The 25,459-nt window shown below is 44.2% G+C and overlaps 1 pseudogene; it reads right to left on the reverse strand.

Annotated features, from left to right (window-relative positions):
* Positions 1 to 432: 432 nt before the first annotated feature.
* The window catches only part of LOC122810631, a 44,770-nt pseudogene continuing 19,743 nt past the window's right edge, over positions 433 to 25,459 (reverse strand).

Consider the following 25,459-nt stretch of genomic DNA (forward strand, 5'->3'; position numbering starts at 1 on the left):
ATATATATATATTTATATGTGTGTTTGCTTGTGTGGTTTGTGCATTTCGTACCAAACATGGTAAGAAAACAATATAGGACACATTTGACCATTCACATTTGCATTGTATACAAGTTAAAATTCATACAAAAATAAAAACTAAAAAATGCTACGTACAAAGTATTAAAAAAAAAAAACATGTCCCAAAATAAAAGTGCAATAGACCCTTTTCTAATTAAGATTTTTAAATGAATATTGCTATTAGTAAACAAGTAAAGAAAAAAACCTGGCATTCATCCCATCCAGGCCACCACAAATGAACAAGAGTTAAATCTATTCTGTAAACATTTCAAATTCTAGGAATACAGTTTTCCTGTCAGATAAAGAAAAACTTCTTCTAAAAAGATGTACTGTATTTTTATGTTAACCAATGAAGGGGGGGGGGGGCAAGTCTACAGATGATTTACTTTTGTTTTTTTCCCCCTACCCCCAACCATCACCCCTCCCCACTGTCTGTGACAACAGAAGTGGGGTGGTGGTTGCTGGGAAATGCTACGAGAAGATTTGTATGACTTGGGTGGCAGGAGAATGGCAAACTGGGCATTCTGCATCTGGCTTTTCACAAATACGGTTGGCACATTCCATACAGAAGAGGTTTTGACCACAGGGAACTAAAGCAGCTATTACTTCACTCTCAAAGCAGACCACACAGTCATGAGTGCTCTTTTGATGGCCATCAGAGCTGCTGGAATCAGTAGGTGAGCCTGAAGTAACAGAGATACTTCCAGGAAGAGCTGAAGATGATGAGTAACCAGTGCTCTTGGAAAAAGATGAAAGTGAGCCTTGAGTTGGTAGCCACAACAAGGTGCTTAGGGGGTCACTTTGGGCATGGCGGGCCAAGGGATGATCCACAGTGACAACATTTTCTGGAAGTGTTGGTGAGAGTCATGGTGTAGTAGTTCCACTGATACTATTGTTATGCCTCTGGGGACCACTAACTGTGGAGCAGCTGCTAAAGGCCTGCACTTGGGTGGAACGCTCAAAGGGGCACCAGATGGTTCCTGGGGCTTTAAAGTCAAGAGCTGGAAATTCAAATCCAAATTCACGCTCCTCAGAATTAGCAGATGTCTGCGCCTCATTGAAAGTGAGCCCAGTGGTTCTGCTTGTAGTGAAAGTGCTACTGGGGCCAGGATCAGTCACACGGCTGGTATAGTAAGTCTCTGCAGATGTACTCCTCAAAGAACTCAGGCTGTCATTACGAAAGTTTGCAGATCATCTGCGAGCTGAATTTGGTGCTTTGGCCCAGAGGCTGCTAGTTAGAATACCAGTACTATTGAGACTGACATCCAAACAATTTGCATGAAAGTCAGTGTCCCCATTCAACTCAATGAAAGAGCCTGTCTTCATGGTTATGTTAGTTTCGATTTCTTCCCGGGCCTGATCAACGTTTTCTGGCATATCCGTTACTTCAAACACTGGTTCTTTGTCTCTGCTTGGAGTGACAATATATGTGTGCATTTGCTGCTGAATCCATTTAATAGTAGCCCCCTTTGGTCCTACAACAAGTCCAACAACACGGTAAGGTTCCCGGACCTGGATAGTAGTCTGCCCTGGTAGATTAGGGGGCCCAGGAAGAGGCATACTTAAACCATTGGCTTTGTTACGGCTAGCCCAAATCATGGAAAAATGTTCGGCAGCAGAAAGAATTTCTGCCTTGGCCATTTCTACATCTTCTTTTCTGTCAGTCACAATAAAAAGAGGGTTCTCTCCCCGCACTGGCGTCTTAATGTAAGTGTTTGTCTTGGCACGCAAGACTTTGATATTACAACCTGAAAAGTAGTGAAAAAACAAATGTTAGTATCACAAAATGGAAAAGTTTACTGCAACAACTATATAAACACCATTTCTTTTTTGCCTTATTCAAAGGAAAGGGAGGAAATCAATAGCTTGCTGAACGTATATCCTTAACTACAGCTCTGCAGAGAAATAAGCTGCTGCTGAAAGCTGGCACTCGAAGGCAAGCAAAACGTTCACAGCATCTATTCCATTATGACATTCTATATCTTAATTTCCACATTGTCTGCTCTAGACAGTGTCATCATCTTAAGAGAAACCAGTAAGGTTTACTATTTTAGTTTCTAAGTAGCAGCTCCCTTTAGTCAATGATAAACAGGGAACTTTACAATAAAAACATATGTGTACATTGCTGTGATGGTTTCTTTTTCATTGGTTTTATTTTACAAGTTACAGTTTTATTTTGACTTTTATTTTGATCTTAAAACTTACACAATAGCAAACCCAACTATACTAATATTTGACCTTTGTCTAGTGTGGGTAAATAGCTATTAACTGTTGTTTTTATGATATTAATTTATATAGATGTAATTTTCATATTTTATATTTTTTCTAAATATCTCAATAACCAAGTAACGCAGACAGAACTCCTTAGCCTCATATGAAAGCTCTCAGCTAGATGAATAAAATGCTGCTGACAGTATATGTGTAACTTGAGTGGTTGCTGAGATATTGTAACTGGTTTACAAAATATTATAACTGTAATAGCTACTTGTTTACTGTGACTTATAAAATTCAGTTTAAGACCTAGTACCTAAAGAATCCTACCACTATAAAAATCGTTGTGATGAAGAGTTTGCCATTTATATTTCTTTAATAATCCTTATGGTTCCAGAGATATGAACATTTGTTTGAAATGCAAGGACATCATTTGATTCTGTGAAAAGGCTTAGGCTCCACTCATTGGAAGTTACAGTGCAAATTTCCTGAGCTCCACTGGAATGAATGAGTTAACAGGATAAGGTGTGCTTTAATATAGTTCGCAACTGTTATGGATTTAGTTGGGCTTTCTGGTTTGATTTTTATTTTGAGAGGGACAGCTTTGTGATCTGTCTTCAGCAGTGATGGCTTGAAATGGGGAGGGGGTGTAATGCTCTCCCATTTTGGTTCTAGATCCAATATGTTTGATCTTGTGGTTAGAGGGTGCACAATGTGGTCAAGGGTGTCTGTGCTGATAAAATTCAGGAAAAGTTGTACCTGTGAGTTAGAGGCAGTGTACTTTTCCCAGATAATTGAGGGAAGTTAAAGTCACCAGTGAATAGGGGTTCTATATCATTTACGTGAAGAAGCAGAATGTTGACTCACCTTTAGTTGACCTGTATTTGTCGAAGTTGCACATCATCGAACAGCCAAATCATCAATTTCTTTCTAAGGGAAAGAAAGAAATTTGTTGGCCGTTCTTTGAAATCTGACCTTTTCCTGACTGCAGTGTGATTTCGGAGTTAGTGTATTTAGTTAGGGGAGTGTGAGGGTCTAAGTAAGAATTGTGAGCCTTGTGGGTCATACAGGGGGACCTGTACTGCTCAGTACCTGGTAGGGAACCTTGTCAATGGATGGACTTCAGGGCATCATTCTATTTAACCAACCTAGAGTTGTATTTGCAACTAATGTAGCTTGAGACTATTTATTTATATATATATATATATATATATATATATATATATATATATATATATATATATATATATATTTATTTGACATTTGTTGAGTTAATCCGACTGGGCAGATGCCTTTTTTCAGTTGAGACCTGAGGGGAAACGCTCCAAAAGACAACATACAAGATATAAAATGGCATAGAGAAATTTAGTATTAGTATTGTCACATACAATTACATACACAGAATACAATTGTATTGATGCATACGTATTTATAAATGAGATATTTACATATATAATGTGGAAAGAAGAAATGAGGTAGTAAAAGTATGGAATGCAGTTAATTCTCATGCATAATCACAATAAAATTTTTAGATGCGTATGTATATATGTGGTAAGAAGTAGGATTGAAATAAAGTATAACAACGCTTTAGGGGAGAGAGTCTGACTAATATTTGGAACAAAAGTCAACAGAAGAGCATATATTGGTTGAATAAAATATTTCTCCACTAAACTGGATTTAGAGCCGTCATCTTGTTCTGCTCTTTTTTTGACTTTTGGACTAGTTTTAATATTGAGCTGATCATTTATCTGGTGTCTTTGGATATTCTTGTGTGGTCTTATTATTTGAATCAAGCAAAATCCCTGTCTGTGCTGCTGTTTGTCTAAATGGGTGGAAGGCACAGTAGCCTTCCACTGCTGGAGTACTTTCTGAGGTTTTAAACCATGTCTTGGTAACAGCACAGGTGCCTACATTTTCCAGAGTGAGGAGAGCTTGTAGGGTGTGGAGTTTCTTGTTTGGGGTTCTAGTATTGAACAGTAATACCTTAAGGTTGCTTTGAGGTTTTTTTTTTTTGCTGTGCTGGTAGTTTTGAAATTTTGACATTGCCTAAAAAAGACTGTAAGGTTATATTTGAATGCTGGGTGGGCAATTCTTATAGCACCTGCAGATGTCATCCACCTGAATAATAGTGGCAGACACTGCAAAACTGTATAAGCTCCCTGATACATGCACTATGTACTGTTATGTACTGTATATAGTGCTATCATATGTAAAACTAGGCAGGTAGGGGTTCTACTAACAACAAGGGCAGTTCATGAGTTGGTGTGTGTGTACGTATATATATCCCCTGTGTGACTGTGTTAGGGCCACAAACATACCTCTCAACCCTTAGAGAAAGACATCTGGATAAATCCATACAGAAAAGTGGGACAAAGCCTGTATATTAGAGTCAATCTTTAAGTATTGCTGTGACAAATATAGAAAGTAGATAGCATAACAGGTTTTGCACTCACATGCATTTTCTGAAAGGTATGAAGTCTGACAAGAAAATATCTGTCATTATTGCGTGACATCAGTCTTTAATGATTTCACACTACTTTGTCAGAAAACCACACTGCTATGACAAACAGAATGAAAATATGTGGCAATCATCAGGACATTCTGCAGAAATCTATAGAAGTGAGAGGTATGGCCACCACCTGTCCCACACTATAGGTTGCAGTCCATGTTTAGCGAGGTGTGACCTGTGACAATGAATCAAACAATACAGAGGTCTCCAGAGTTTAGGACAACAAATATTTCCTAAAGTTGTCTACTACTTGCATAAAACAGTTATTTCACAACAGAAGCACCTTAATGTTATGAGAAATAGCAGAACCTATGATAATGTGACACAAAGAAGCTGTCATACTGGCAAACCAAGGGAAGTCCTGTCTGTTGCACTTGCCATGAGTATAGTATGTTCTGCCAGCTGTCACAGTACTGCAAGATGTGTCCCACATTCCAAATTTGATAAGGTGGCAACCCTATTCTGTGTTGCCTGTGTGCAATATTTAAACATGTGTAGTTCCTGTGAGTAGCTGCCACTCCCAATGACCCACATGTATGTAGGCATGAATGCTTACTGCCACCACCCACATATGTAGGTACCACCCAAGGCTGTGGCAACTGTAAGTAGTGTGCTGCCTGTCATTCACCCACAAACCGATGTTAACACACTGCAATGGGATCATACAGGGGGTATGGAATGTTGCCAAGGTCCCAGCCTCCAGATGAATGCAGAAATAAGTACCATCATACCATATGGTGAGGGCATGGCCCCCACTATTTACCACATCAACAGCAAGCCCATAAACACAAACTGCATCAGCAGACCTGGATACTCAGGTTGATAACACTGTTGCATTCAGCCATTAAGTAGTGGCAGTGGTCAGAAAAGCATTGCGCGTGGTTCATCACATAGGTAAAGGGACAAAAGGTGGACATTACCTCTGTATAGTCCTCAGTGAGTACAGCAAGACATTATCATCATAGCTGGTCTGGTATGTACCTATGCAGATATCTGTAGCAACTGGAAAGGCTATGTTAATACCCACAAAGGTTATCCATGGCCTTCAACACCTGTTCCAAGCAGAAAGCCTCAAATCAGTAGTGCCCCACTTGGTATCAGACAGGTTGTCCACAGGTGGGCTGCGGCATGCATAGATGGCAATGTTGTGCTCAGCCTTTCAACAGATACCCCATATGTGTGAGTCTAACTCTGTGCTTATTACCAGCATGACAGGCCTGAATCACATATGCAACAGCAAAAAAAAAAAAAAAAAAAATGCTGTGGAGACAGACTTGTTTCCCAGAGGCTGCCCTGTCTGAGGAATGCACTTCCCATACATGTCAAACAGAGTACCATGATGACTCTCATCAAGTGCATCTGTGATGAGTGGATGGCTAACCAAAAATCTGTCCCAGGGGTCCAACCTGTGTCCATCAATGCAAGTGACAACAGGTGCTGATCAATGATTCTGTTGGGAATAAAGTAATTGCTAGATTTGTAAGGGACCCAGGGCCAGTACTCTAGTAACCTTCTATGGACCTGTGAACCTATGATCCTATGGAACTCCCAGGTGACATGTATCAAGAGTAGCATGCTGTGTCAAGGGGTATGCATGCAAGATTATACTGTCTGCCCCCATTAAACCTCACACACTGTTCCATGCATACGCACCTAGGTAAACATGCACATATACAGCCATACCTTGGCAAGGAAAATGTCTTTGCATTGCCACTACACCATCATGAGCTTCTGTAATGGCAGCAGGTCACCATGACTTAAACACACAGACATCTGGAAAAGAAACAGAATAGGTTCTGTCAGACAACAGTCAGTCAGCAGGACTAACAGGAATAAAGCATCATGGCACAAAGGTACATGCACTTTGATGTCTACACATGAGACTTGCCAGCAGACAGCACCTTACAGGTCATAACAGTACTGCACTAGAAACTGCCATTAACTGTATTATATTCCTCCTGTGCATCACACACATATTACCATGTCCTGCATCAATGGTATGGATAACAGGGATGTGGCACATGCACAGAGTGGGGTTTGGGGTTGCCAAAGACCTAGGCTGCGCCATACAGTTGACATCATGTGTGTGTGTGTGTGTGTGTGTGTGTGTGTGTGTGTGTGTGTGTGTCTGGAGGGGTGCTGGTCACCTGGCAAATCCCCAGAGGAGCTGTGTCTGTCTGTTGGTGACCTGCCTGTGACAGTGCTGTGTGAGTGTGTGCATGCACATTGTCAAGCCATGTGCTAGCCCTACATGAGGGTATGTTGGACAGCCATGGACCATGCATGGTGGAATGTACAGTTCACCATCTCCAGCCATGAACACGGGAACTGGTTCTGCAAGGAGTGGTACTGGCATCACCATGCCCAGGGACAGATGCAGTGCTACTTGTTGATGGTACTGGTGTTTTCTGGGTCTGTGTCTTTCACAAAACCGACCAGGACCACTAGCCCATGGCCTACCACATTGTGTTGTGGACAGCTGCCTCTCTTTGATAGTGCTGGTGGCAATGCCACTGTGGGAGTGTGACTGTGCATGGCCACGTCAGCTCTCAGCTGATGTTGTTGCTGACCTATGTCTACGTGTCTGATGCCCTATAACCACCAGATGCTCCAGCACAGACATTTCACAATTAAGGACTGACAGTGTCTCACTCTATCATCTATTTACTACATCAGCAAAATGATGTAAGGCATCACCAATGCCATGGAGGGAGTCATGCATGCCAGGCAGTGTGTGGCATCGATGACCATGAGCATCCATCTAGTGCCCCGTTCACAACATGCCTGTGCCTCCATGATGGACCAACACATGCATCGGGTGACATGCTGTGACACCTCTGACAGGTGCTGGATGGGCAGCACTCCTCCTTCAAGCACCCCTGTCAATCTGCCTGTGTGGGACCTCGCCAGCTCTCTGGCTATGGCTAGTGTCTACAGTCACAAATTCCATAGTTGCCACACTCTCCTGTTCGATCCCTCCACCCTCTGATTGCCCAATATATGCGGCTGCTGGGGACTAGGTATGTGTGGGCATACTGACTGTATATGAGGACATTGAGGATGGAAGAGGGATGTCAACCAATGGGACACATTCAGCCCCTAACAACCCTCACCTGTGCCTCACAATGGCCACCAACATCATCATTAGAGTCTGATGACACACTGACATCAGGTTATGAGAGGGACACACTCCAAACACATGCTCACCTGTGAGGGGTAAATAACATGACTGCATTAATTCCTGCACTCTAATGTCTGCTGATCTCCCACACACATACACATATACAGATGACGTGCCACAAAGGCATTATATAGACCGCACCTTCTGACTGATGCCATGAACAACATACAATCAGACCACAACAGACACACTCTGTACAGGCCCTCAACAGCATGCAGTGTAGCAATGTCCAGTTAATGTTGCTAGTACTATACACCTGTAAGATATGTGACAAGTCAGACTATGTGATGGACCTCACCTAAAGCGCAGGGCACCGATTTACACAATAGTAATGTACCCCTGTATAGCAGACTGGCTACACTTTTACAAAAATACATGATAATATTTTATAGCTACTGCAGATATGGTACTGTGCTTACCAATGTGATGCATTGCAGTGAAACCCACCACAACTGAACATGCACATATTGTAATATGGCTAAGCTTAACAGTAGTGTCCATGGAAAACTGGCAGCTGTTAACATGCCTAGGGTATAGATGAGCCATAACAAGACAGTTCCACACTCACTGGCTACAGGATGATGGTCCCCAGCCACACCAGAGGTACCTATGCATTTGTGGGGGAGAGTTCTTGTCAGCAGAGGCACGTGGCATTGGTACAGGATAATATGTGTATTTATCAACATGTACAATAAAAACTGTGATACTACCCAAATTGCTGACATTCACAATATGTATGCACATGTCTGCTTTGCAAAACCCCACCCACAAATGCAGATTGACCTGAAATATGTGTATAGGTATGCAGAAGCTGCTACTATGAATGCTACAGTATTAATGTGATGACCACTGGAGGCTTGTCTGGACACTCCTCGGCTGTGGAATCTGTGCCACCCACCTCCATGACATATGTTGCAATAGCTTCTTGTGAGCTGGTGGCTGAACCCAGGTTTGCCAGGAACTCCTCTGTGGCTGATAGTGGGGTTTGTGAAGCAGGCCCTCCCCCAGTGCCAGCATGGTCTCTGGCCACAGCTGCAGCCCTTTGCCATGCATGATGCATTATATCTGTAGCACAGTGTTGAACCTGTTCATAGCTCCTGCCCTGGTGGCCCACATCATTCACCATTGCTACGAGGTCTGCCCACAGTGCAGCAGTGTCTTGCTGGTTATGATGAGTCCTTGTCAACAGCACCTAGTGATGGAGTCTCAGGGCATCAATAATGGAAGTGGTCTCAGTGTCTGAGAAAGGTGGATTGTGACATCTATACATCCCACCTGACAGACATGAAGAGGGGAACACATCACAGATCCACATACATTGCTCACCACAATGTACACACCCTGCACATCCACAATTGCCACCACTATCCACAGCAAACCCTCACATCATACCCCACCATCTATCACCATAGTATGTATGTGGCTATCAGCAACATAGTGGCAATACATCATGCATTGCCCCTGATCCTGATGTTTCATGCTACTTGTTGCATGTGCTGTGAGGTGATGAAATGCATTTACCTGTTGAACCTATTACTGCTTGTTCATAGCCTGTCTACATACTATGCTGTGGTGTCAGCCTTCTACTGTTGTAGTAAGGACCTAGACTGTAGGCCCACCCCTCAAGTCTCCCTAGCCTTCCTCCCACAGATTCTGGACTATGTGGCTGGACAATGTCCTACAGTTTCCCCTGCCAGTGTGGTTGATATGGGTATCCTGGCACAGTGTAGCACCTGCCTCATGTACATGGATGGACAACCATCTACAAACACCACCAAGGAACACACTGTGCGAGAGATGCAATGATAGTAGGAACCTGCAGTCCATGCTTCCTCCCTGTCAAGGCCACATATCTGTCCCCAAACAGATTAACACAATCAGTATACCTTACACACTGCCCACACTTACACATTACACACACACACACACACACACACACACACACACACACACACATACACAGTGGACCTCAACATACACATCCACAAACAAAGGAGACCTCCAAGGCAAAGTCACATGTGAATGTCACTGCTGTACACAGCACATACCATACATGGCCACACATCTGTATCACAGAAAAATGCAGGCATCAGCACATGTCAAACATGTTACACATAGAAGACTCCATTGTGAGACACATAAATGTGCCTCTCACCTGGCTGTATATGCAGATGGTCACAGTTACTTGTGTGTCAGGTCACAGACTCCACCATATCCCATATGCACTGCTGTCTCTCACCAACAGATACTGTCATAAGTCTGTCACAGTCCATGTTGGCGTGACTAACCTCAGATGTACGTCTCTGGACTATATGCAATGAGACATGAGTGAGCACACTGATTATGTGTCCCAGACATGTTTGTCTCCAGCCTTATGCAGCATTCAGCTGTCATCCAGACCGATGCCAGAATACATTCAGGACATGATTGACCTTAACATGTGGCCTTTTATGCTGTGATATTCCAGGGGGTTCCAGTACCTGTGAGCCTGGGATGCTATGGTCAACAGACTGCAATGCTCTGCAAATGATGGCCTCCATCTGTCTCAACTGGCCTTCAGGTGTCTGGCAATAGTTCTCACCAACCCCATAGTGCCTTTGTTAGGAAAAGCAGTGAGGTTATCACTACCAACATACAACTGTCACCACAGCACACATTGAAGGCCATACTGCTAAACCCTAGGTGTCTACACATGACTCTGCCCTCAATGTAAGCATTATTAACCCTGGGAAATGCTGACATCTGTGCAGTCACACACACATGGCTCAAAGCTGTAGAGAACATCCCAGCCTTACCTGGTCTACCATCCTATCATCAGTCATACCCCAAAGTGTGGGCGGAAATGGCATGGGACATGTGATTGCAATATATTTGAGATACATACACACTTCCATGCTGTACAAGCAGTAGGATGCACAGGGGACACCACAGGGGCAGTTCACCATTGCCAATACACATATTCAAATCATAGCTAGCTACCAGCCTCCACATGTGACCAGGAAGCCCATCCTGCCTATATGGACCTCAACAACTGTATTCTGATTTGGGTCTGTACCCTGAACCTGGGTCACTTGAATGATCCAAACATACATTGGAAGATGTACCTATGCCAGCACACATATGGCCAGAGAGTCATCAACAGTAGAATTACAAGCATCTTGGTGCAGCTAGGGGCTACCTCAACATGAGGGGAAGAGGTGTGCTGTAGTTTATATTACACATCACAGGTTACCACTGCAGCATCCCTACCATTTCATCCTCCTTGACAAAGCTACCATCATGCGGTCATGTTTGTGGTCACCATTTCCCACAATACCCATCTAGTTAGGGTCACACATACATACACCTCCAACATGGAATACAGCCGCCTGGGGGATGGTATACAAAGCTTCACAGCAAGCCCTGCTGTAGGGACTGCCACCAATATCCACACATACACACATGTGCTAGATGTGCATTTATATAGATGCATGTGGTCAGATCTACCCAACATGACTACGTCATCCTCTGCAAGGATACATACACCTCTCTGGTGAACATCTGCAATGCATAAGTATTTATAACAAGAATGACATACTGATGTCCAAGACAAACTAGCAGCAGGTGGCCATTTACAAGCAATGTCTCATTAGTGTGAACAAGTGAATGGGATCATTCCTGGGAACCTGCACAGCAAACCCAGAGCTCACATTGTTGACTTCCACTACAGAAAATCATCTACTGTTCTGCACATTTCTGCAATATCATAGGAAACACCTGCGCATGTTCACGTGTAGTGGTCAGGAGCACCAGCTATACCAGTGCTGTAGGTATAGCATACTTGATGCCTGACAGAGTCAGGTTAGTCTTCACCCCCTGTCCCACCCATCAGTACATCAGGATGTCCGCAGTACCTGCTCCTTCATCTATATGTAGGGAATAGGTCACCACTGCCAAGTGAAAGTCATGGGGTACATCCCCCATGGGAGCTTATCACATCACAGGATGCATCCTACATGACCCCAAGCATAACCTTGCAAAAACAACAACATAAGCTACTGTATTCAAAGTAGGCCTGACTACCGCCTTTGTCCCAGCCGTGTGAAGGACAACCACTGTCACCCCTTTACACTAAGGTGGCGCATCCACCAATCTGTCACATTATACACTCATCAGCCTATATCGGCTGTTCTGCAAGGCCATAGCACAGTTTATAGTGGAGCTCATTAACAAGGATATTGGCAACCTCCACAAACTCCATCATGCACAGTTAGGCTTGTCAAAGAAGGGATCATGTCTGTTGCACTCGGTTGACCTCTTTGACACAGTCACGAAAGCCATGAACGGGAGAATATCAGTACATACTGCCTACCTTGACCTGGAGAAAGTCATTGACAGTATAACCCACCTGGCAATAATAGATACACACTCCCAAGTATGCATCATACCATATGTTACCATAGGAGTAGCACAGTGGCACTCTGACATGACCCAAGTAAAACACACAGGGGAATCCACAACAAGCAGTTGGTCCATAACTAGCGGCATAACCTGTTGTACTGTGTTTGGGCCTCTTTTATGTGTGATGTACACATCTGTGGTGCAGGGTGCAGTCACTGGCCTATTGCCGACCATGTCTGCAGATTACTGCATGCTGTGTGCTGTCACCGGATTCCCTAGTGATGTGGACATATGCCTAGGAGGGTCTCATGCAGCTACATGACTGGTGCCAGTAACATGGCTTTAAGCTGCATAGCAGGACATGCAGTGTCAACCCCTTATGGGAGAGTGACATCCCCACATATTATCACAGTATTAACAACATTCTAGGCACACAATCAGTCATGTGTGATCTGTGCACACAGGTTGATGGCAACATGACATTTCACCAGCATGTTGCTTCTGTTCTATGGTAAACAGTCTACATGGCCCACCTCATTCCTACTGGTATGTCATCCAGGGACATGGGGTCCTAACATCCCTGTATTCCCCACAATAAGGCCCATTATTGTGTAAAATGCCCCATTCGTCATTCACCTCACACAGCACATGCAGCATCTGGGGACATCACAGAGGTTCCCACCAGGGAGTACCAGGGAGTCAAACATCTATCATATATAGATAGGCTGTAAGCCCAACCCTCTAACCGGTCTCATACATACTCCTCAGAGGTAACCTTTGTCTGGCATGCAAGGCAATCACAGACTCCACTAAGTTGGGACTGCTGCACAAGTGCAACTCAAGCACCACTCTGTTAACACACACATGCCATCAACCTGGTGGTGTGTGACATCAACTGGTCCTGTTGGCTCAGATGTGTGTCCCACACACTCACCCTGGTGTAGAATGGTCACCATGTCCACATCAGGCATGGTAGCTATTTACACCTTTGCAGGCAGAACCTGGATAACTGGATGGTTAACTTCACATCCACTCTTGGGATACCACCTTTGTCACTGTTGGGGCATCAGGTGCTGCCTTGCATACACATGGGCTAACATCTGGGCTAGAATGATGTTGGCTCAGGGCCCATAGCCTAGTAACCTTGTATGGTCCTAGGTATAGCAGTTATGGTCTGTGTGCTGTGACAGACTGTGTTGTTGTGTGTCCATACCCATCATTGCCATCGACTGTAGTGTGTCCACTATGGGCAATGTTACAGTGCCATGTCATACAGCCAACATCCGGCAAATACATGAGTGGTACTACAAGTGCATGTGGACATTCCAGCAACATCTGTGCTACACAATAACTGAGTGCAGTGTATATGTGGTGTAGGGTTTCCTCCTCATAGGTGTCCAACATCTGCAGTATCCAGATGTTTGCAAAATGTGTATATGTGCCTGATATATGTGGACTGCATGCCAGACAAATGTGGATGTCTGGAAACCAGTTGGACAATATGTAATGAGTGTTCCCAGGAATGCGTGTGTGAAATAACAGACCTTTCAGAACACAGTAATGGTACATTAATATCTGGTACTGTATTCATTCCCTGACACTGTATGGTCAAATATGTACACACTGTTGGTGAGGCAGAGCCTGTGTACCACCACTACTACTGCCTATAACCTGCTGTCATTCTGCAAGGGGTCACCAGGTATGCAAGCCATAGCTGTCAGGCAATGAGATACAGGTGTGGAGTACACAGTGAGCTAGCCAGAGTACATCAGGAACAGTCAGGGATACTTGGACAATCTTTGAACTAACCCTGTATGACATTCACAGACCGAGAGGGGCTCATGACACTACATGCTGTGATATGCCAGCTGTATCCACCAGTAGTTACTGTCACTATTGTACAACAGACAATCCAGTAGAATTTGTACATGGGCTAACCATTGCTGGGGGTACTCTGGGTCCAGAACTGTGATCTAGGTCACTGCAGACAGAGACAAAAGGCAAGACTGTAGGTGCTGGACAGCAGACTAACAGCAACACGTCACTCCAAGATATGTTGTTGAGACTTACTGTTGACATTCCTATTTCCCTTGACTGCATCCCCCTATCTGCATTACATTACATGGTTAGTTGTATGACATACCTGGTATAGTGCTGTACTCCTTTGTGAGCAGAAATCCAGTGGAAGTTTTCCTTGGACATCGCAGTCTGTCTTCATGAAGAAAGCCACAGACCACTTTACCATAGGCAGCAACATGCCTTTTGTAGGTAATGCTAATGAACAGGAAATTGCCTGTGCACCATCCTGTGATTCACACTTCCTAATAACATGCAGAACAGCTGGGTTGCATTGCCATTAGCCAATGGCATAAGAACACAGTGTTATAATTAAGGCCTTCATGTAGACCTTGGCCCTTTTCCTGGCCTGTGAGGACATTATAGAGGTGTGTGAGCTACAGCATCACAGAGGGTAGGTTGAAATATGTTCACTGTTTGGATTGATGTGCTATGTCCATAGTTTTGCATGCTATGTTTGGCCATTGTTAACAGACTTTCTGATTCTGTGGGAGGTTACTGTTGAACAATGTGTGCTGGGGTCAGTAGGAAGACAGGCAGATGTGAGTGTCATACATCATTTTTATCTTAATGTGCAAGCTGCTGCAGTTGATGCTGGTCTATCAGCTGTGTATGTTTCTAAGGGGAGACTGTGACACATGTCACTATCACCTGAAAACCCCCTCAACCCTTTATGCATGGGTGTTGTCTGGATGCCCTGTGCTAGGTGTTTGGGAGTTATGGTAGGTCTGTAGCAGGTAGCTGAACATACTGCTGCATGTGTAGCAGGCCATAGATGCTGCATTCTGGCCAGGAGTCATACTGGGGATTGTAAAGACATTGGGGGACAGCAAGCTGTATATGTCAGTTGGGAGCAGTGTCAGCTCTTGTGTCATGGCATGGCCAGGGTGAGGGTACCCATAACAGTCCAGGTGAGGCATGTGCCTCTGGTACATATGTTAAGTAGTAGTACCATCCAGAGAGTGGTAGGTGACATTTAGGACACATATTTATATTTGTAACTTGTGTCCCACCCTCCAGGCCTTTGACATGCTACTGTGGGTGACATTGACTACTGTAGCAGCAACCAGTTCTGCTGGACGTGGCAGGGCTCAGTTATTTCTATGTTATATTGACAAGCATGTAGTTGTCGTGCAACAAACTGGACTATGGGCCTGAAATGTGGGTGTCCAGATGTCAGACGTGAAAGGAATGTAAGAGATAGAACTACTGAGTCATTATTATGTGAGGTGTAGTTGCAACACATATGTGCATGCATACAGTGTGTTACACAGGATTGGCATGAACATGTGTGTTTGGATGGCTATGCCATGTGACACTGATCACTCTGTCATGCTTTTGTAAAATCAATCTGCATTGCCTTGCCAGTACTTCATCACACAGAATACCTTTGATGAGAACCATGCCATAGGTAGGTTACACAACTGTGGACATGTCGGCTCTACCTGATATTGTAGGCCTCCAATCAATCCATCAACATGTCTTTGGCTGTGTACTGGTTTGGTGTCTACATCACAGGCACAAGTATGCTGTCATTTATCACATTATATGTAGAAGTAGTGTTACCGGTAATTGGAATATCTTTGTAAAAACACCAGTAGCTCCCCAGAGCTGAGTTGACCTAGTGGTGAATTGCACTGAACTATAGATCAGAAGGTCCTGATTTCAATACTTGGTTGGGGTGTATTTTTTCATAATGTTACATCACTATACTGCATGATATATTTACAAAAACACCAGTAATGCCCCAGAGCTAAGTTGCACTAGGGGTATACTGCAATGAACCCTAGTTCATAGGGTCCTTGCTTCAATACTTGCAGGAGTGTAATTTTTTTTCTAATGTTACATCACTGTACTGCATGAAATATTCAAAAAAACAGTAGCAATTCCCCAAAGCTGAGTTGGCCTAGTGGTGTATTGCACTGAAAGTACAGTTGTGTACACTTACCATAAATGTAGATGTTCAAGTGTATTGCAGTCATCATATTTGGATTATCCCTGCCAGGGTAGCCCTTGGCTGGCCCAAATACCAGAAACTTAGTATTTTTGAGTCAGTTGCTGTTGCTTGAGACTGATGTCAGATCATCAGTAGTATAAAGTAAGGCAGCTGACACCATTACATCAGTTTTTCTTGCCCTAACCTGTCAGGAGCCCTCAAAGTAGGAGGCCAGGTTTTAGTGGAAGAACATCACCAGTGAAAATAAATACCAATATGGCCCTTGTAAGGAAAGGAGAACAACAAGGAATAATGGTAATGAAAGGAGAAAGAAAAAAAAGGGGGATGTAAGGAAGGAAACTAGAACTGCAACAGTGAATACACTCAAACATCTACATTTATGGTAAGTGTACACAACTGTACAATGTTCTTCGTGTTTCACTGTTGCAGTCATCACATTTAGGTAGATTCCCAAAGCTGAGGAAATGGGTGGAGGCAGTCAAGGAAGCTAGGGTCTGGCTAGGATGCCCTGCAAGACTGCAGAGGCAAACCCTGCCCTGGATTTGGAGAACACAGGCAGGTGGCAATGCTTGGTAAAAGTGTGAACAGATGTCCATGTGGCAGCCTCCAGGATGTCCCTGGTGGGGACTCATCTGAAGAAAGCTGCAGAGGTGGAGGCTGCTCTGGTGGAGTGTGTCCTGGCCCTCTTGGGGGGAGGCTTACCATGCTGTTTGCAGCAGGAAATGGATGCAGTGTGCTATCCATTTGGAAATGGTGTGCTTGGAGATGGCTTTGCCTTCTGCTCCTATAGCAAAGCTAACCAGCAATTGATCAGACTTCTGAAGGATTTAGTCCTATCCAGATAGTATCTGAGCTGTCTGTGCGCATCTAGAGAGTGAATAATCCTTCCCCCCTTGTTCTGGGGATTAGGAAAGTAGGTGGGAAAATGAATGGATTGGTTGAGAACCACACTGTAACCCCACCTTGGGCATGGAGGATGGGTTAGTTCTGAGGGATACTCGGTCTGCATGGAAGATGATGAAGGGTTCCACAGCAATGAGTGCTTGCAGCTCAGAGACTCTTCTGGCTGAAGTGATGGCCAGAAGGAATGCTGTCTTCCAGGAGAGAAATTTTAGCTCTGCAGAAGAAGCTGGTTCGAAAGGAGGCAGGGTGAGCTTTTCCAAGACAAAATTAAGGTCCCAAGCTGGTGTTGGTGCCCTTCTGGGGGGCCTCAAGTTGCTAGCCACTCTGAGGAACTGTTTGATCAAAGGGTGTGAGAAAAGGGGTTGCTCAGTGGGAAAATGAGCAGAATTAGCAGAGGCAGGAATTTTTATAGAGGAGAAAGAGAAACCACTGTGTAGTAGGTCAGCTAAGTAATCCAGAATGGGAGGGTTGGAGGGCTGTGCTGTATTGGCCCCCTTAGCCTGGATCCAGGTGCAGAACATTTTCCAGTTATCTGCATAAGACTTTCTGGTGCTAGGGTATCTGGCCTCATGGATAACATCCAGAACCTGTTTACTAAGGATGGCAGATTGGCTCAGGGTTAGGGAATAAGCCAAGATGCCAAAATGAGTGTCTGCAATTGGGGATGCATGACTTCCCCTTTCTTCTGGGTTAGGAGGTTTGGAATGTGAGGAAGATGCCATGGAGGCAGCAGGGACAGGCTGTGCAGCAAGGTGTACCAGTGTTGTCAGGGCCAGTCCAGAGTTATAAGAATGGTCCTTGATTTTTCCTCCTTATTTTGAGCAGTATCTGGGGATGAGAGGTAGGGGAGGAAAGGCATAGACTAAGAGGTTGACCCAGGGGAAGGGCAGGGCATCCACTTTTAAAGCAATGCAGTGATGCTCCCTGGTGAAAAATTTGCTGAGCTGATGGTTGTTGTGGGAGGCAAAGAGGTTGACCTTCAGGGTTCCCCATTTCTGAGTTATTAGGGTGAAGGTACTTCTGTTGAGCTGCCACTTGTGTGGGTCCAGAAGGCTTCTGCTTAATTGGTCTGCCAGGGACTTGAGAGAGCCTGGTAGGTATTGTGCTAACAGGTGTAGTTGCATGGAAGAGGCTGTGAGCCAAAGGGTCATGGCCAGCCTGCAGAGAGGGTACGAGTGAGTCCCTCCCTGCTTGTTGATGTACCACATCACAGTGGTGTTGCCTGTTTTGATTAGGAGAACCCCTGGAGAGAAATGGGGTTTGAAAACTATCAAGGCATGCTGCACAGTCATCATCTCTTTTTGACTGATGTGCAGGGGGATTTGCTGTGGGCTCCATTGTCCCTGTATGCACCTGCCGTCCAGGTATGCACCTCAGACATAGTCTGATGTGTCTGTAGTGAGGGTCTGGGAGGTGGGGTGTGGGGGAAGGGCAGTTCCTTGTTGTGGGAGCATGCTGTTTCCCACCAAAGAAATTCCTTTCTGAGGCAAGGAATTATAGGTAGAAGAGTTCCCAGGTCTTGAGAGTGTTAACACCGAAGGCTCTTTAGGTAACACTGAAGTTTCCTCATATGCAGTGTGGCATATGGAATGAGGAGTATGCAAGATGCCATGAACCCCAGACCTTGCAGGATTTTTGTTGCAGAAAGCTGGGGCCTGGTGGCCAGTTGAGAGAAGTAGGCTGTCAGGAAAATGTGTTTCTCTGGTGTAAGGTATGCCATCTGGTGTGCTGTGTCCAGACTTGCTCCCAGGAAGATTATCCTTTGGGTGGGCACCTGTTTTGATTTCTTTTCATTGGTTGTGTGCCCTAGGGAGGTTAGTAAGTTCTTTACAAAGGCCAGGTGCTTGAGCAGCTTTTCCTGGCCGCTTGCCTGAATAAGGCAGTTGTCTAAGTAGGGGTAAATTTGAATATTTCCTTGTCTGCAAAAGGCAATGGCCAGAGTCAGACATTTTGTGAAAACTCTGAGAGCAGTAGATAAGCCAAAGGGAAGCTCAGAGAACTGAAAGTGTTGATATCCTGCTCTGAAGTGGAGATATTTCCTGATAGGAATGTGGAGGTAGGCCTCTTTTAGATCTAGGGTGGTTAGCCAAGCATCCTTGGAGAGCATGAGCAGCAACTGCTGGAGGGTGAGCCTTTTGAATTTTGTAATCACCAGGAAGGTGTTTAGAATGGATAGATCAAGGATGGGGTGTCAGATGTCCTTTTTTCTGGGTACCAGAAAAAGTCTGGAGTAGAAGCCTTGGCCGATATGTTCTGCAGGAATGTGCTCTACTGCCCTCAAGGACAGCAGAGAATGGATTTGCTTTTGATCCTCTGCCCACTGATTTGATGTTAGATCTGGGAACCCTTTTGGGGTTGGAAGGGTGTGGAAGGAGAATTTGTATCCCTGAGACACAATGTTCAGAATCCATTGGTCCTTGGTAATGGTGGCCCAGGTGCTTGAGTGAAAGGAGAGCTTTCCTCCTGGGGTAAGTGAAGGTGGGCAGAGGGGAGGTGAGGTTGGGAGGAGGTGAGTCATTGTGAGTTCTTACCATAAGGGGGTGGCTTAGAACTCCCTGGTTTTGAAGTGGAGGTAGTCCACTGCTTACATCTCTGCATTCCCTGAGGCTGCTGTCTGGGGGGTCTGTTTCCATGGGGCCTAGGCTGGACCTGTTTACTCGGAGCAGGAAAGGACCACTGCTTGGAGGGAAAATGCCTGCTGAACCTAGGGGGCTGGACCTGTAAGAAATCTTTAACTGTTTGCATAGAGTTTGCTTTTTCTTCCATCTTTTTTAAGACCTCTTCTGCCTTAGTGCCAAATAAGTAATCTTTGTGCAAGGGGGCATCCAACAATTTAGATTTGACATGGTCTGACAGGGGTTGTTCCTTAAGCCATGCATGTCTTCTAATGACAGATCCAGTGACTGCTGCCCTGCAAGAATCTTCTAGGGTGTCAAAACCACAGTGCAAAGAGTGTTTAGTTACTTGACTTGCAGAATGCATTAAGTCTTGTAAATCTTTAGATTCTGCCCAAGCAGCTAAGGAAGACATTTTTTGTTTAAGGAGTTCCAAGGCATGTTGCTGATATTTAAGCATATGAAACTGACAATTTAGTGCCCTAATAGCAAGAGTAGCTGAGGTGTATACTTTTTTACCCCATCTGTCCAATGCTCAGAAATCCCTGTCTGAGAGAGTGGGATTATTAGCAGAAGTTGCTTTAATCCCTTTTGGCCCTTGAGAAATTACTTCAGGGTCAGCTGTTGGATTTTTAAAAATATATTTGTGTGAGTCAGGGACTCTGTAGTATCTGTCTGGTTTTCAGGGAGCACGACGTAGGGCATCAGGAGTCAAGCTGGATTCAAGGAAAATATCATCCACCACATCCAGGACTAGGGGAATGGCCAATGATCTGTGTTGTGGCAGATCTAGGAATTCCCTGAGTCTCTTTTTAGACTGAGGGTAGTCTTGACTCTCCCATTGGAAATGCTCCCTTAAAGTATACAGGCTTTCCCCAAAGGAAAAAATCCTCTGGGGGAGAGGCTGAAGGAATGGATTCTTCTGCATCAGAATCCTCATAAGTGGAGAGGGGTTGCATGTCTTCATAGTCAGATGCATCAGATTCATTTGACTCTTGTTCAGACAAAACTACTGCAGACAGATCTCTTTTCCTTTTTGAGGGGGTAGCTTGGCTTCCTCTGATTAGCATGATAAGGTCTTCTACCATTTTTAGAATTTGAGACTGATGCAAGTTAGCAGGCACCTGAGAGCGGGTAGTCAGTTTCTTAGGTGTGGTTCGAACCCTGGGCCTAAGGAACTCGGTTGTTTTTGAAAGAACTGTAGTTGCGAAAGAAGACATCGGTTTGTGTCAAGATTTGGTGGTGCAAAGGACTTCCTCAGAAGCTGGTGCCTGCTCAGTGGCTCCAGATCCATCCAAGGTAGAGATTACTGCAGGATCCTTAGACAACGAAGAGGTTTGCAGCATACCAGACTCCGAAAGGGTCTCGGTAGTGGCCTGTGAATCAACTGAAACAGGCATCAGGGGCTGCGAAAGCACCTCACGGAGTACCGGAGGAATGACGAATAGCTTAACGGAAGCATTGTCAGTAGGTTTGGACCTGTGCGGGCAGTCTCTCTCTGCCTTTATCTTTACTTTTTTTGGAAGATCTGCTGTCGGATGGCTTACCAAAGCCATATCAGAATTTGAGGACTGCAAACGAAAATATCTGGCTGCAATAAAGGCCAGATGATGGATAGTTCTGGCGTTCAACAAAGCAAAGAAGCGACAACAGGGGACGTCATGGTCTAGGCCTAGACAAGTGATGCAGTAAGAGTGGAAGTCTCGGTGTGGTATTTGCTTTCCACAGGCGAGACAATTATTAACTTTTTCTGACATCGGTTAGTGCAAGAAAAAAGGATTCCCAATGGAGTACTCAGCTTTAGAAGACTTCAACTTCTATTCAGAAATGAAAACTCAGGTAGTGGCTGACTGGCACTCATGTGAACTGCTTCTGCTTTGGGCTCCATGGCAAGAAAGACTGATGTAATGGCATCGGCTGCCTTACTTTATACTACTGACAACCTGATGTCAGTCCTCAAGCGACAGCAACCGACGCAGAAATAGTAATTCTCTGGTGTTCTGACTGGCTGAGGGCTACCCTGACAGGGGTAACCCAAATGTGATGACTGCAACAGTGAAACACGAAGAACATCTGTAGTTCAGAGGGTACTGGGTTCAATATTTGGCAGTGGTGCAATTTTTTCCTAATGTTACATCACTGTACTGCATGATATATTTACAAAAACAACAGTATTTCCCCAGAGCTGAGTTGGCCTAGTGGCCAAATGCACTGTACTATAGTTCATAGGTTCCTGGGTTTGAGACTTGGTGGGGGTGGCCGATTTATTGATATGCAGAATGGTGTAAGAAAGACAGAAGGTGAATTAAGCAGTTTTAAGCAGGTTTGTGTGCCACGCCACAATGCTAAGCGGTGCTTAGTCCCACTTAAACCTGCTCTATTTCCAAAAAAAGAAAAGAAAAAAGGGGTGATAGGAAAGTGGTGAAATGGGGGCAAACAGGGAGAAAAACAATATGAAAAGCAGCTAGGGATGTGCAGGATGGGTGTAGGAAAAGACCATAGCTCTATTTCTTGTGCAGCAACAGCTGTGCATGATGTGGACAGTTTGGAATTTGGAGCCTCCCACCCCACAGGGAGGGGTGTGGACATTACTTTGTTGATTAATTGATGGGATGATTGATTCATGGCACTGTACGTGTGGGTGAAATGAAGAGCTATGTATGGGACAACATTTTTTTTTTGGGACAGATGCCCATTTTTTTAAGGTGAGAGTGGGATGTTAGGGAAGGGTTGTTGGTAAGTTTGAGAAGGTAAGTTGGATAGGAGAGGTTGCTTTTGCAAACAGACAAGGCAGACAAGATAGCAGACAGGGGTGGTGTATGACACATGAGGGGGGTAAACAGCTTGGATGGGGGGGTGGTCCCCCATCCACTGAGGCGGTTCCATCCATGGGTGGTGCAGGACCAGCAGAAGGAGCAGCTCCAGGGTAGGTCCCAGACATGTTGGGACCCGGTTCTATGGCCAGATGAGGTGGGATTGGCGAAGCCGCCGAAACCGGCCTACCCAATCATGCTATGGTGTTGAGGTTTGTCAAGGTGTATAGGTTAGTCATGAACAGATCATTTAAGCATTAGTTGTAACAGCATGCATGGGTGTTCCAATTAACGCAGAACAATAAAATTGCATAGCATACAGAACACAGGCATAATTGGAATAACATTCAGTATTGTAACAGCATGCCAGTAACAGTTACGGCAAAAGGCCAACAGTGGAATTTCAACAAGGTATATTAGTATGCAACCATTGTAATATATAACCAATAATACAACATACTTGAATCCTGTAGCTTGATTTAGCCCCACTTCGCTCAGGCTCGCTCCATGCCCCACCCTGCTCCCTATTCCCACACACCCTCACCACTGCTAAATTTAACCTATCTTTAGCCACTCCTTTTCTTCTCCTCCAGTCAGCATACTGATCATCACTAAATGACACCCCCCCCTCTAAGTACTACCCTCCCACTATTTCCTATTAGGACTTGGTAAATCATGTGCTCAAGAAAGCTCTAGACCTCATTCCATACCAGCATCTAAGCAAACAATATTATTTACTTTGCTTATACTGCTGCTTAGTCTTTATTGCCTTACCACCTATGAAAGCCATTGCCTCTGTGGATTCCACCTTCCAAAAGGTCAAACAATCCCCTATGACTCCACAAGCAAGATTTCACTACTTAACACTCCCTTCTCATTTAACCACACTGTACATCCCCTTTAAAGTTCCACCCAGTTAGAACCCAACGATCCAACTTTAAGGATAAACAATTTCTAAAACTCATACATAAAATCTTAAAACTCATTATCAAGCATCACTACAGTCTCACAATAAATGGGGATATTCACCTTAACCCTGGGCCTACCTCACCCAATGAAAATAGAACCCAAATAACCAGCCCCACCAATACCTTGCCCTTAATAGGTCTATGAATTCTATCCTAACCTTTCACCTAAATATTAGAAGTACAAACAACAAGATTCACAATCTGCATGGCCTCTTAGCTGTTCACTCCCCTGATATTATGTGCTTCACAGAAACCTGACTAAAACCTGCTATAACAGACAATGAAGTTCGACCCACTGGGTATAATATACACTGAGCCGAACACTTTGCCAAGAAGGGGGGGGGGATAGCGATACTTTATAAAAATACACTAAGTGTAAATAGAGATTCCACACAACTGCCACTTTTTAATAATGCTGAAATCCTCGTTACCAAACTCCAAATTAATAATTATAAATCCATTTACATTGTCTGTGTCTATATTCCCCCGGGTAATAATATAAACAGATTGGAAAGCATTCTCCACTGGCTATCCATCACCTACCCTCAAGAAACCATAATTCTAGCTGACTTTAATATTGACTGGTACACATGTACATCTGAAACCCCGGTTAGTCAAATTAATCTATTTGGTTTCTCGCAATTAATTTCTTCCACTACCAGGACTAGCAAGCCCACTAATAGAGCCAGTATCTTAGACTGGATACTTGTCAATTATCACCCCCATATATATAAATTTGGGACCCTCCCTGATGATCTCACTAATCACTCTCTAATGTACATTATTAAGGATAAAGTTGATAATCCCCACCTCACCACACGTCAAATTATCAGGAACAACAAGAATTTCAACCTGATAATTTTCTAAAATGAACTCAAGTCGCTTAATTGGTCAGTCCTTAAACAACTTTCACTAGAAGATGCCATAAAATACTTTAACACCAAATTCCTGAGCATTTTTAACTCCCATGCTCCTGAGCATTCTATTTGAACTAAAAATAATACCGCACCATGGCTTTCTAAAGAAACCAAGTCAAAAATCAAACTGAGAAATAAAGTATGGGATAACTGGCGCACATCGAAATCCCCTCAAGATCAACTTAAAATTCGACAACTCAGAAATGATGCCAAAAAATCCTTTCTGATAGATAAAAAAAAATACTACCTAAGCCTTCAGCATAAACACCAAAATAATCCACAAAAATTCTGGGCTGGTATAAATCGACTACTCCACTCTGGACAATCTTACACTCCTGTTCCCTCTAACTCCAGTCAAAAACCACATGAGGACATTGCCATTGCCTTTAATATTTTTTTCACCTAAACTATCCAGACCCTAGCTAGCCAACTCACTCCCACTAACCTCTTCTCTTCCTCAATCACAGACACCTCAAATCCTCTCTTTCACTTTCAACCTACCCATACCGCTCTTATCTATTCACTACTCAAAAAGCTAAAACCCACCACCCTTATCTGCAGACAATCTCCCTGCTGAGTATCTTCATATAGCTGCAGATGTAGTTGCTTATCCCATCTCAATACTGATCAATAGGACCTTGTCGGAATGTTCCTTCCCCTTAATATGGACACATCTCATGTTATTCCTCTCCACAATGGGGGTCGCTCAACTGAATTATCTAACTATAGACCTATAGCCATTCTTTCAACCCTAGCCAAAATAATGGAGAAATGCATACATAAGCAACTCATTCACTATCTCACAATGAACAACCTACTGGCCAATTCTCAGCATGGGTTTAGGCCACATCATAGTACCACAACCACCC

Source organism: Protopterus annectens, chromosome 9.part0, assembly GCF_019279795.1.
Source record: "Protopterus annectens isolate FY-2018-M chromosome 9.part0, PAN1.0, whole genome shotgun sequence".
Taxonomy (NCBI): domain Eukaryota; kingdom Metazoa; phylum Chordata; order Ceratodontiformes; family Protopteridae; genus Protopterus; species Protopterus annectens.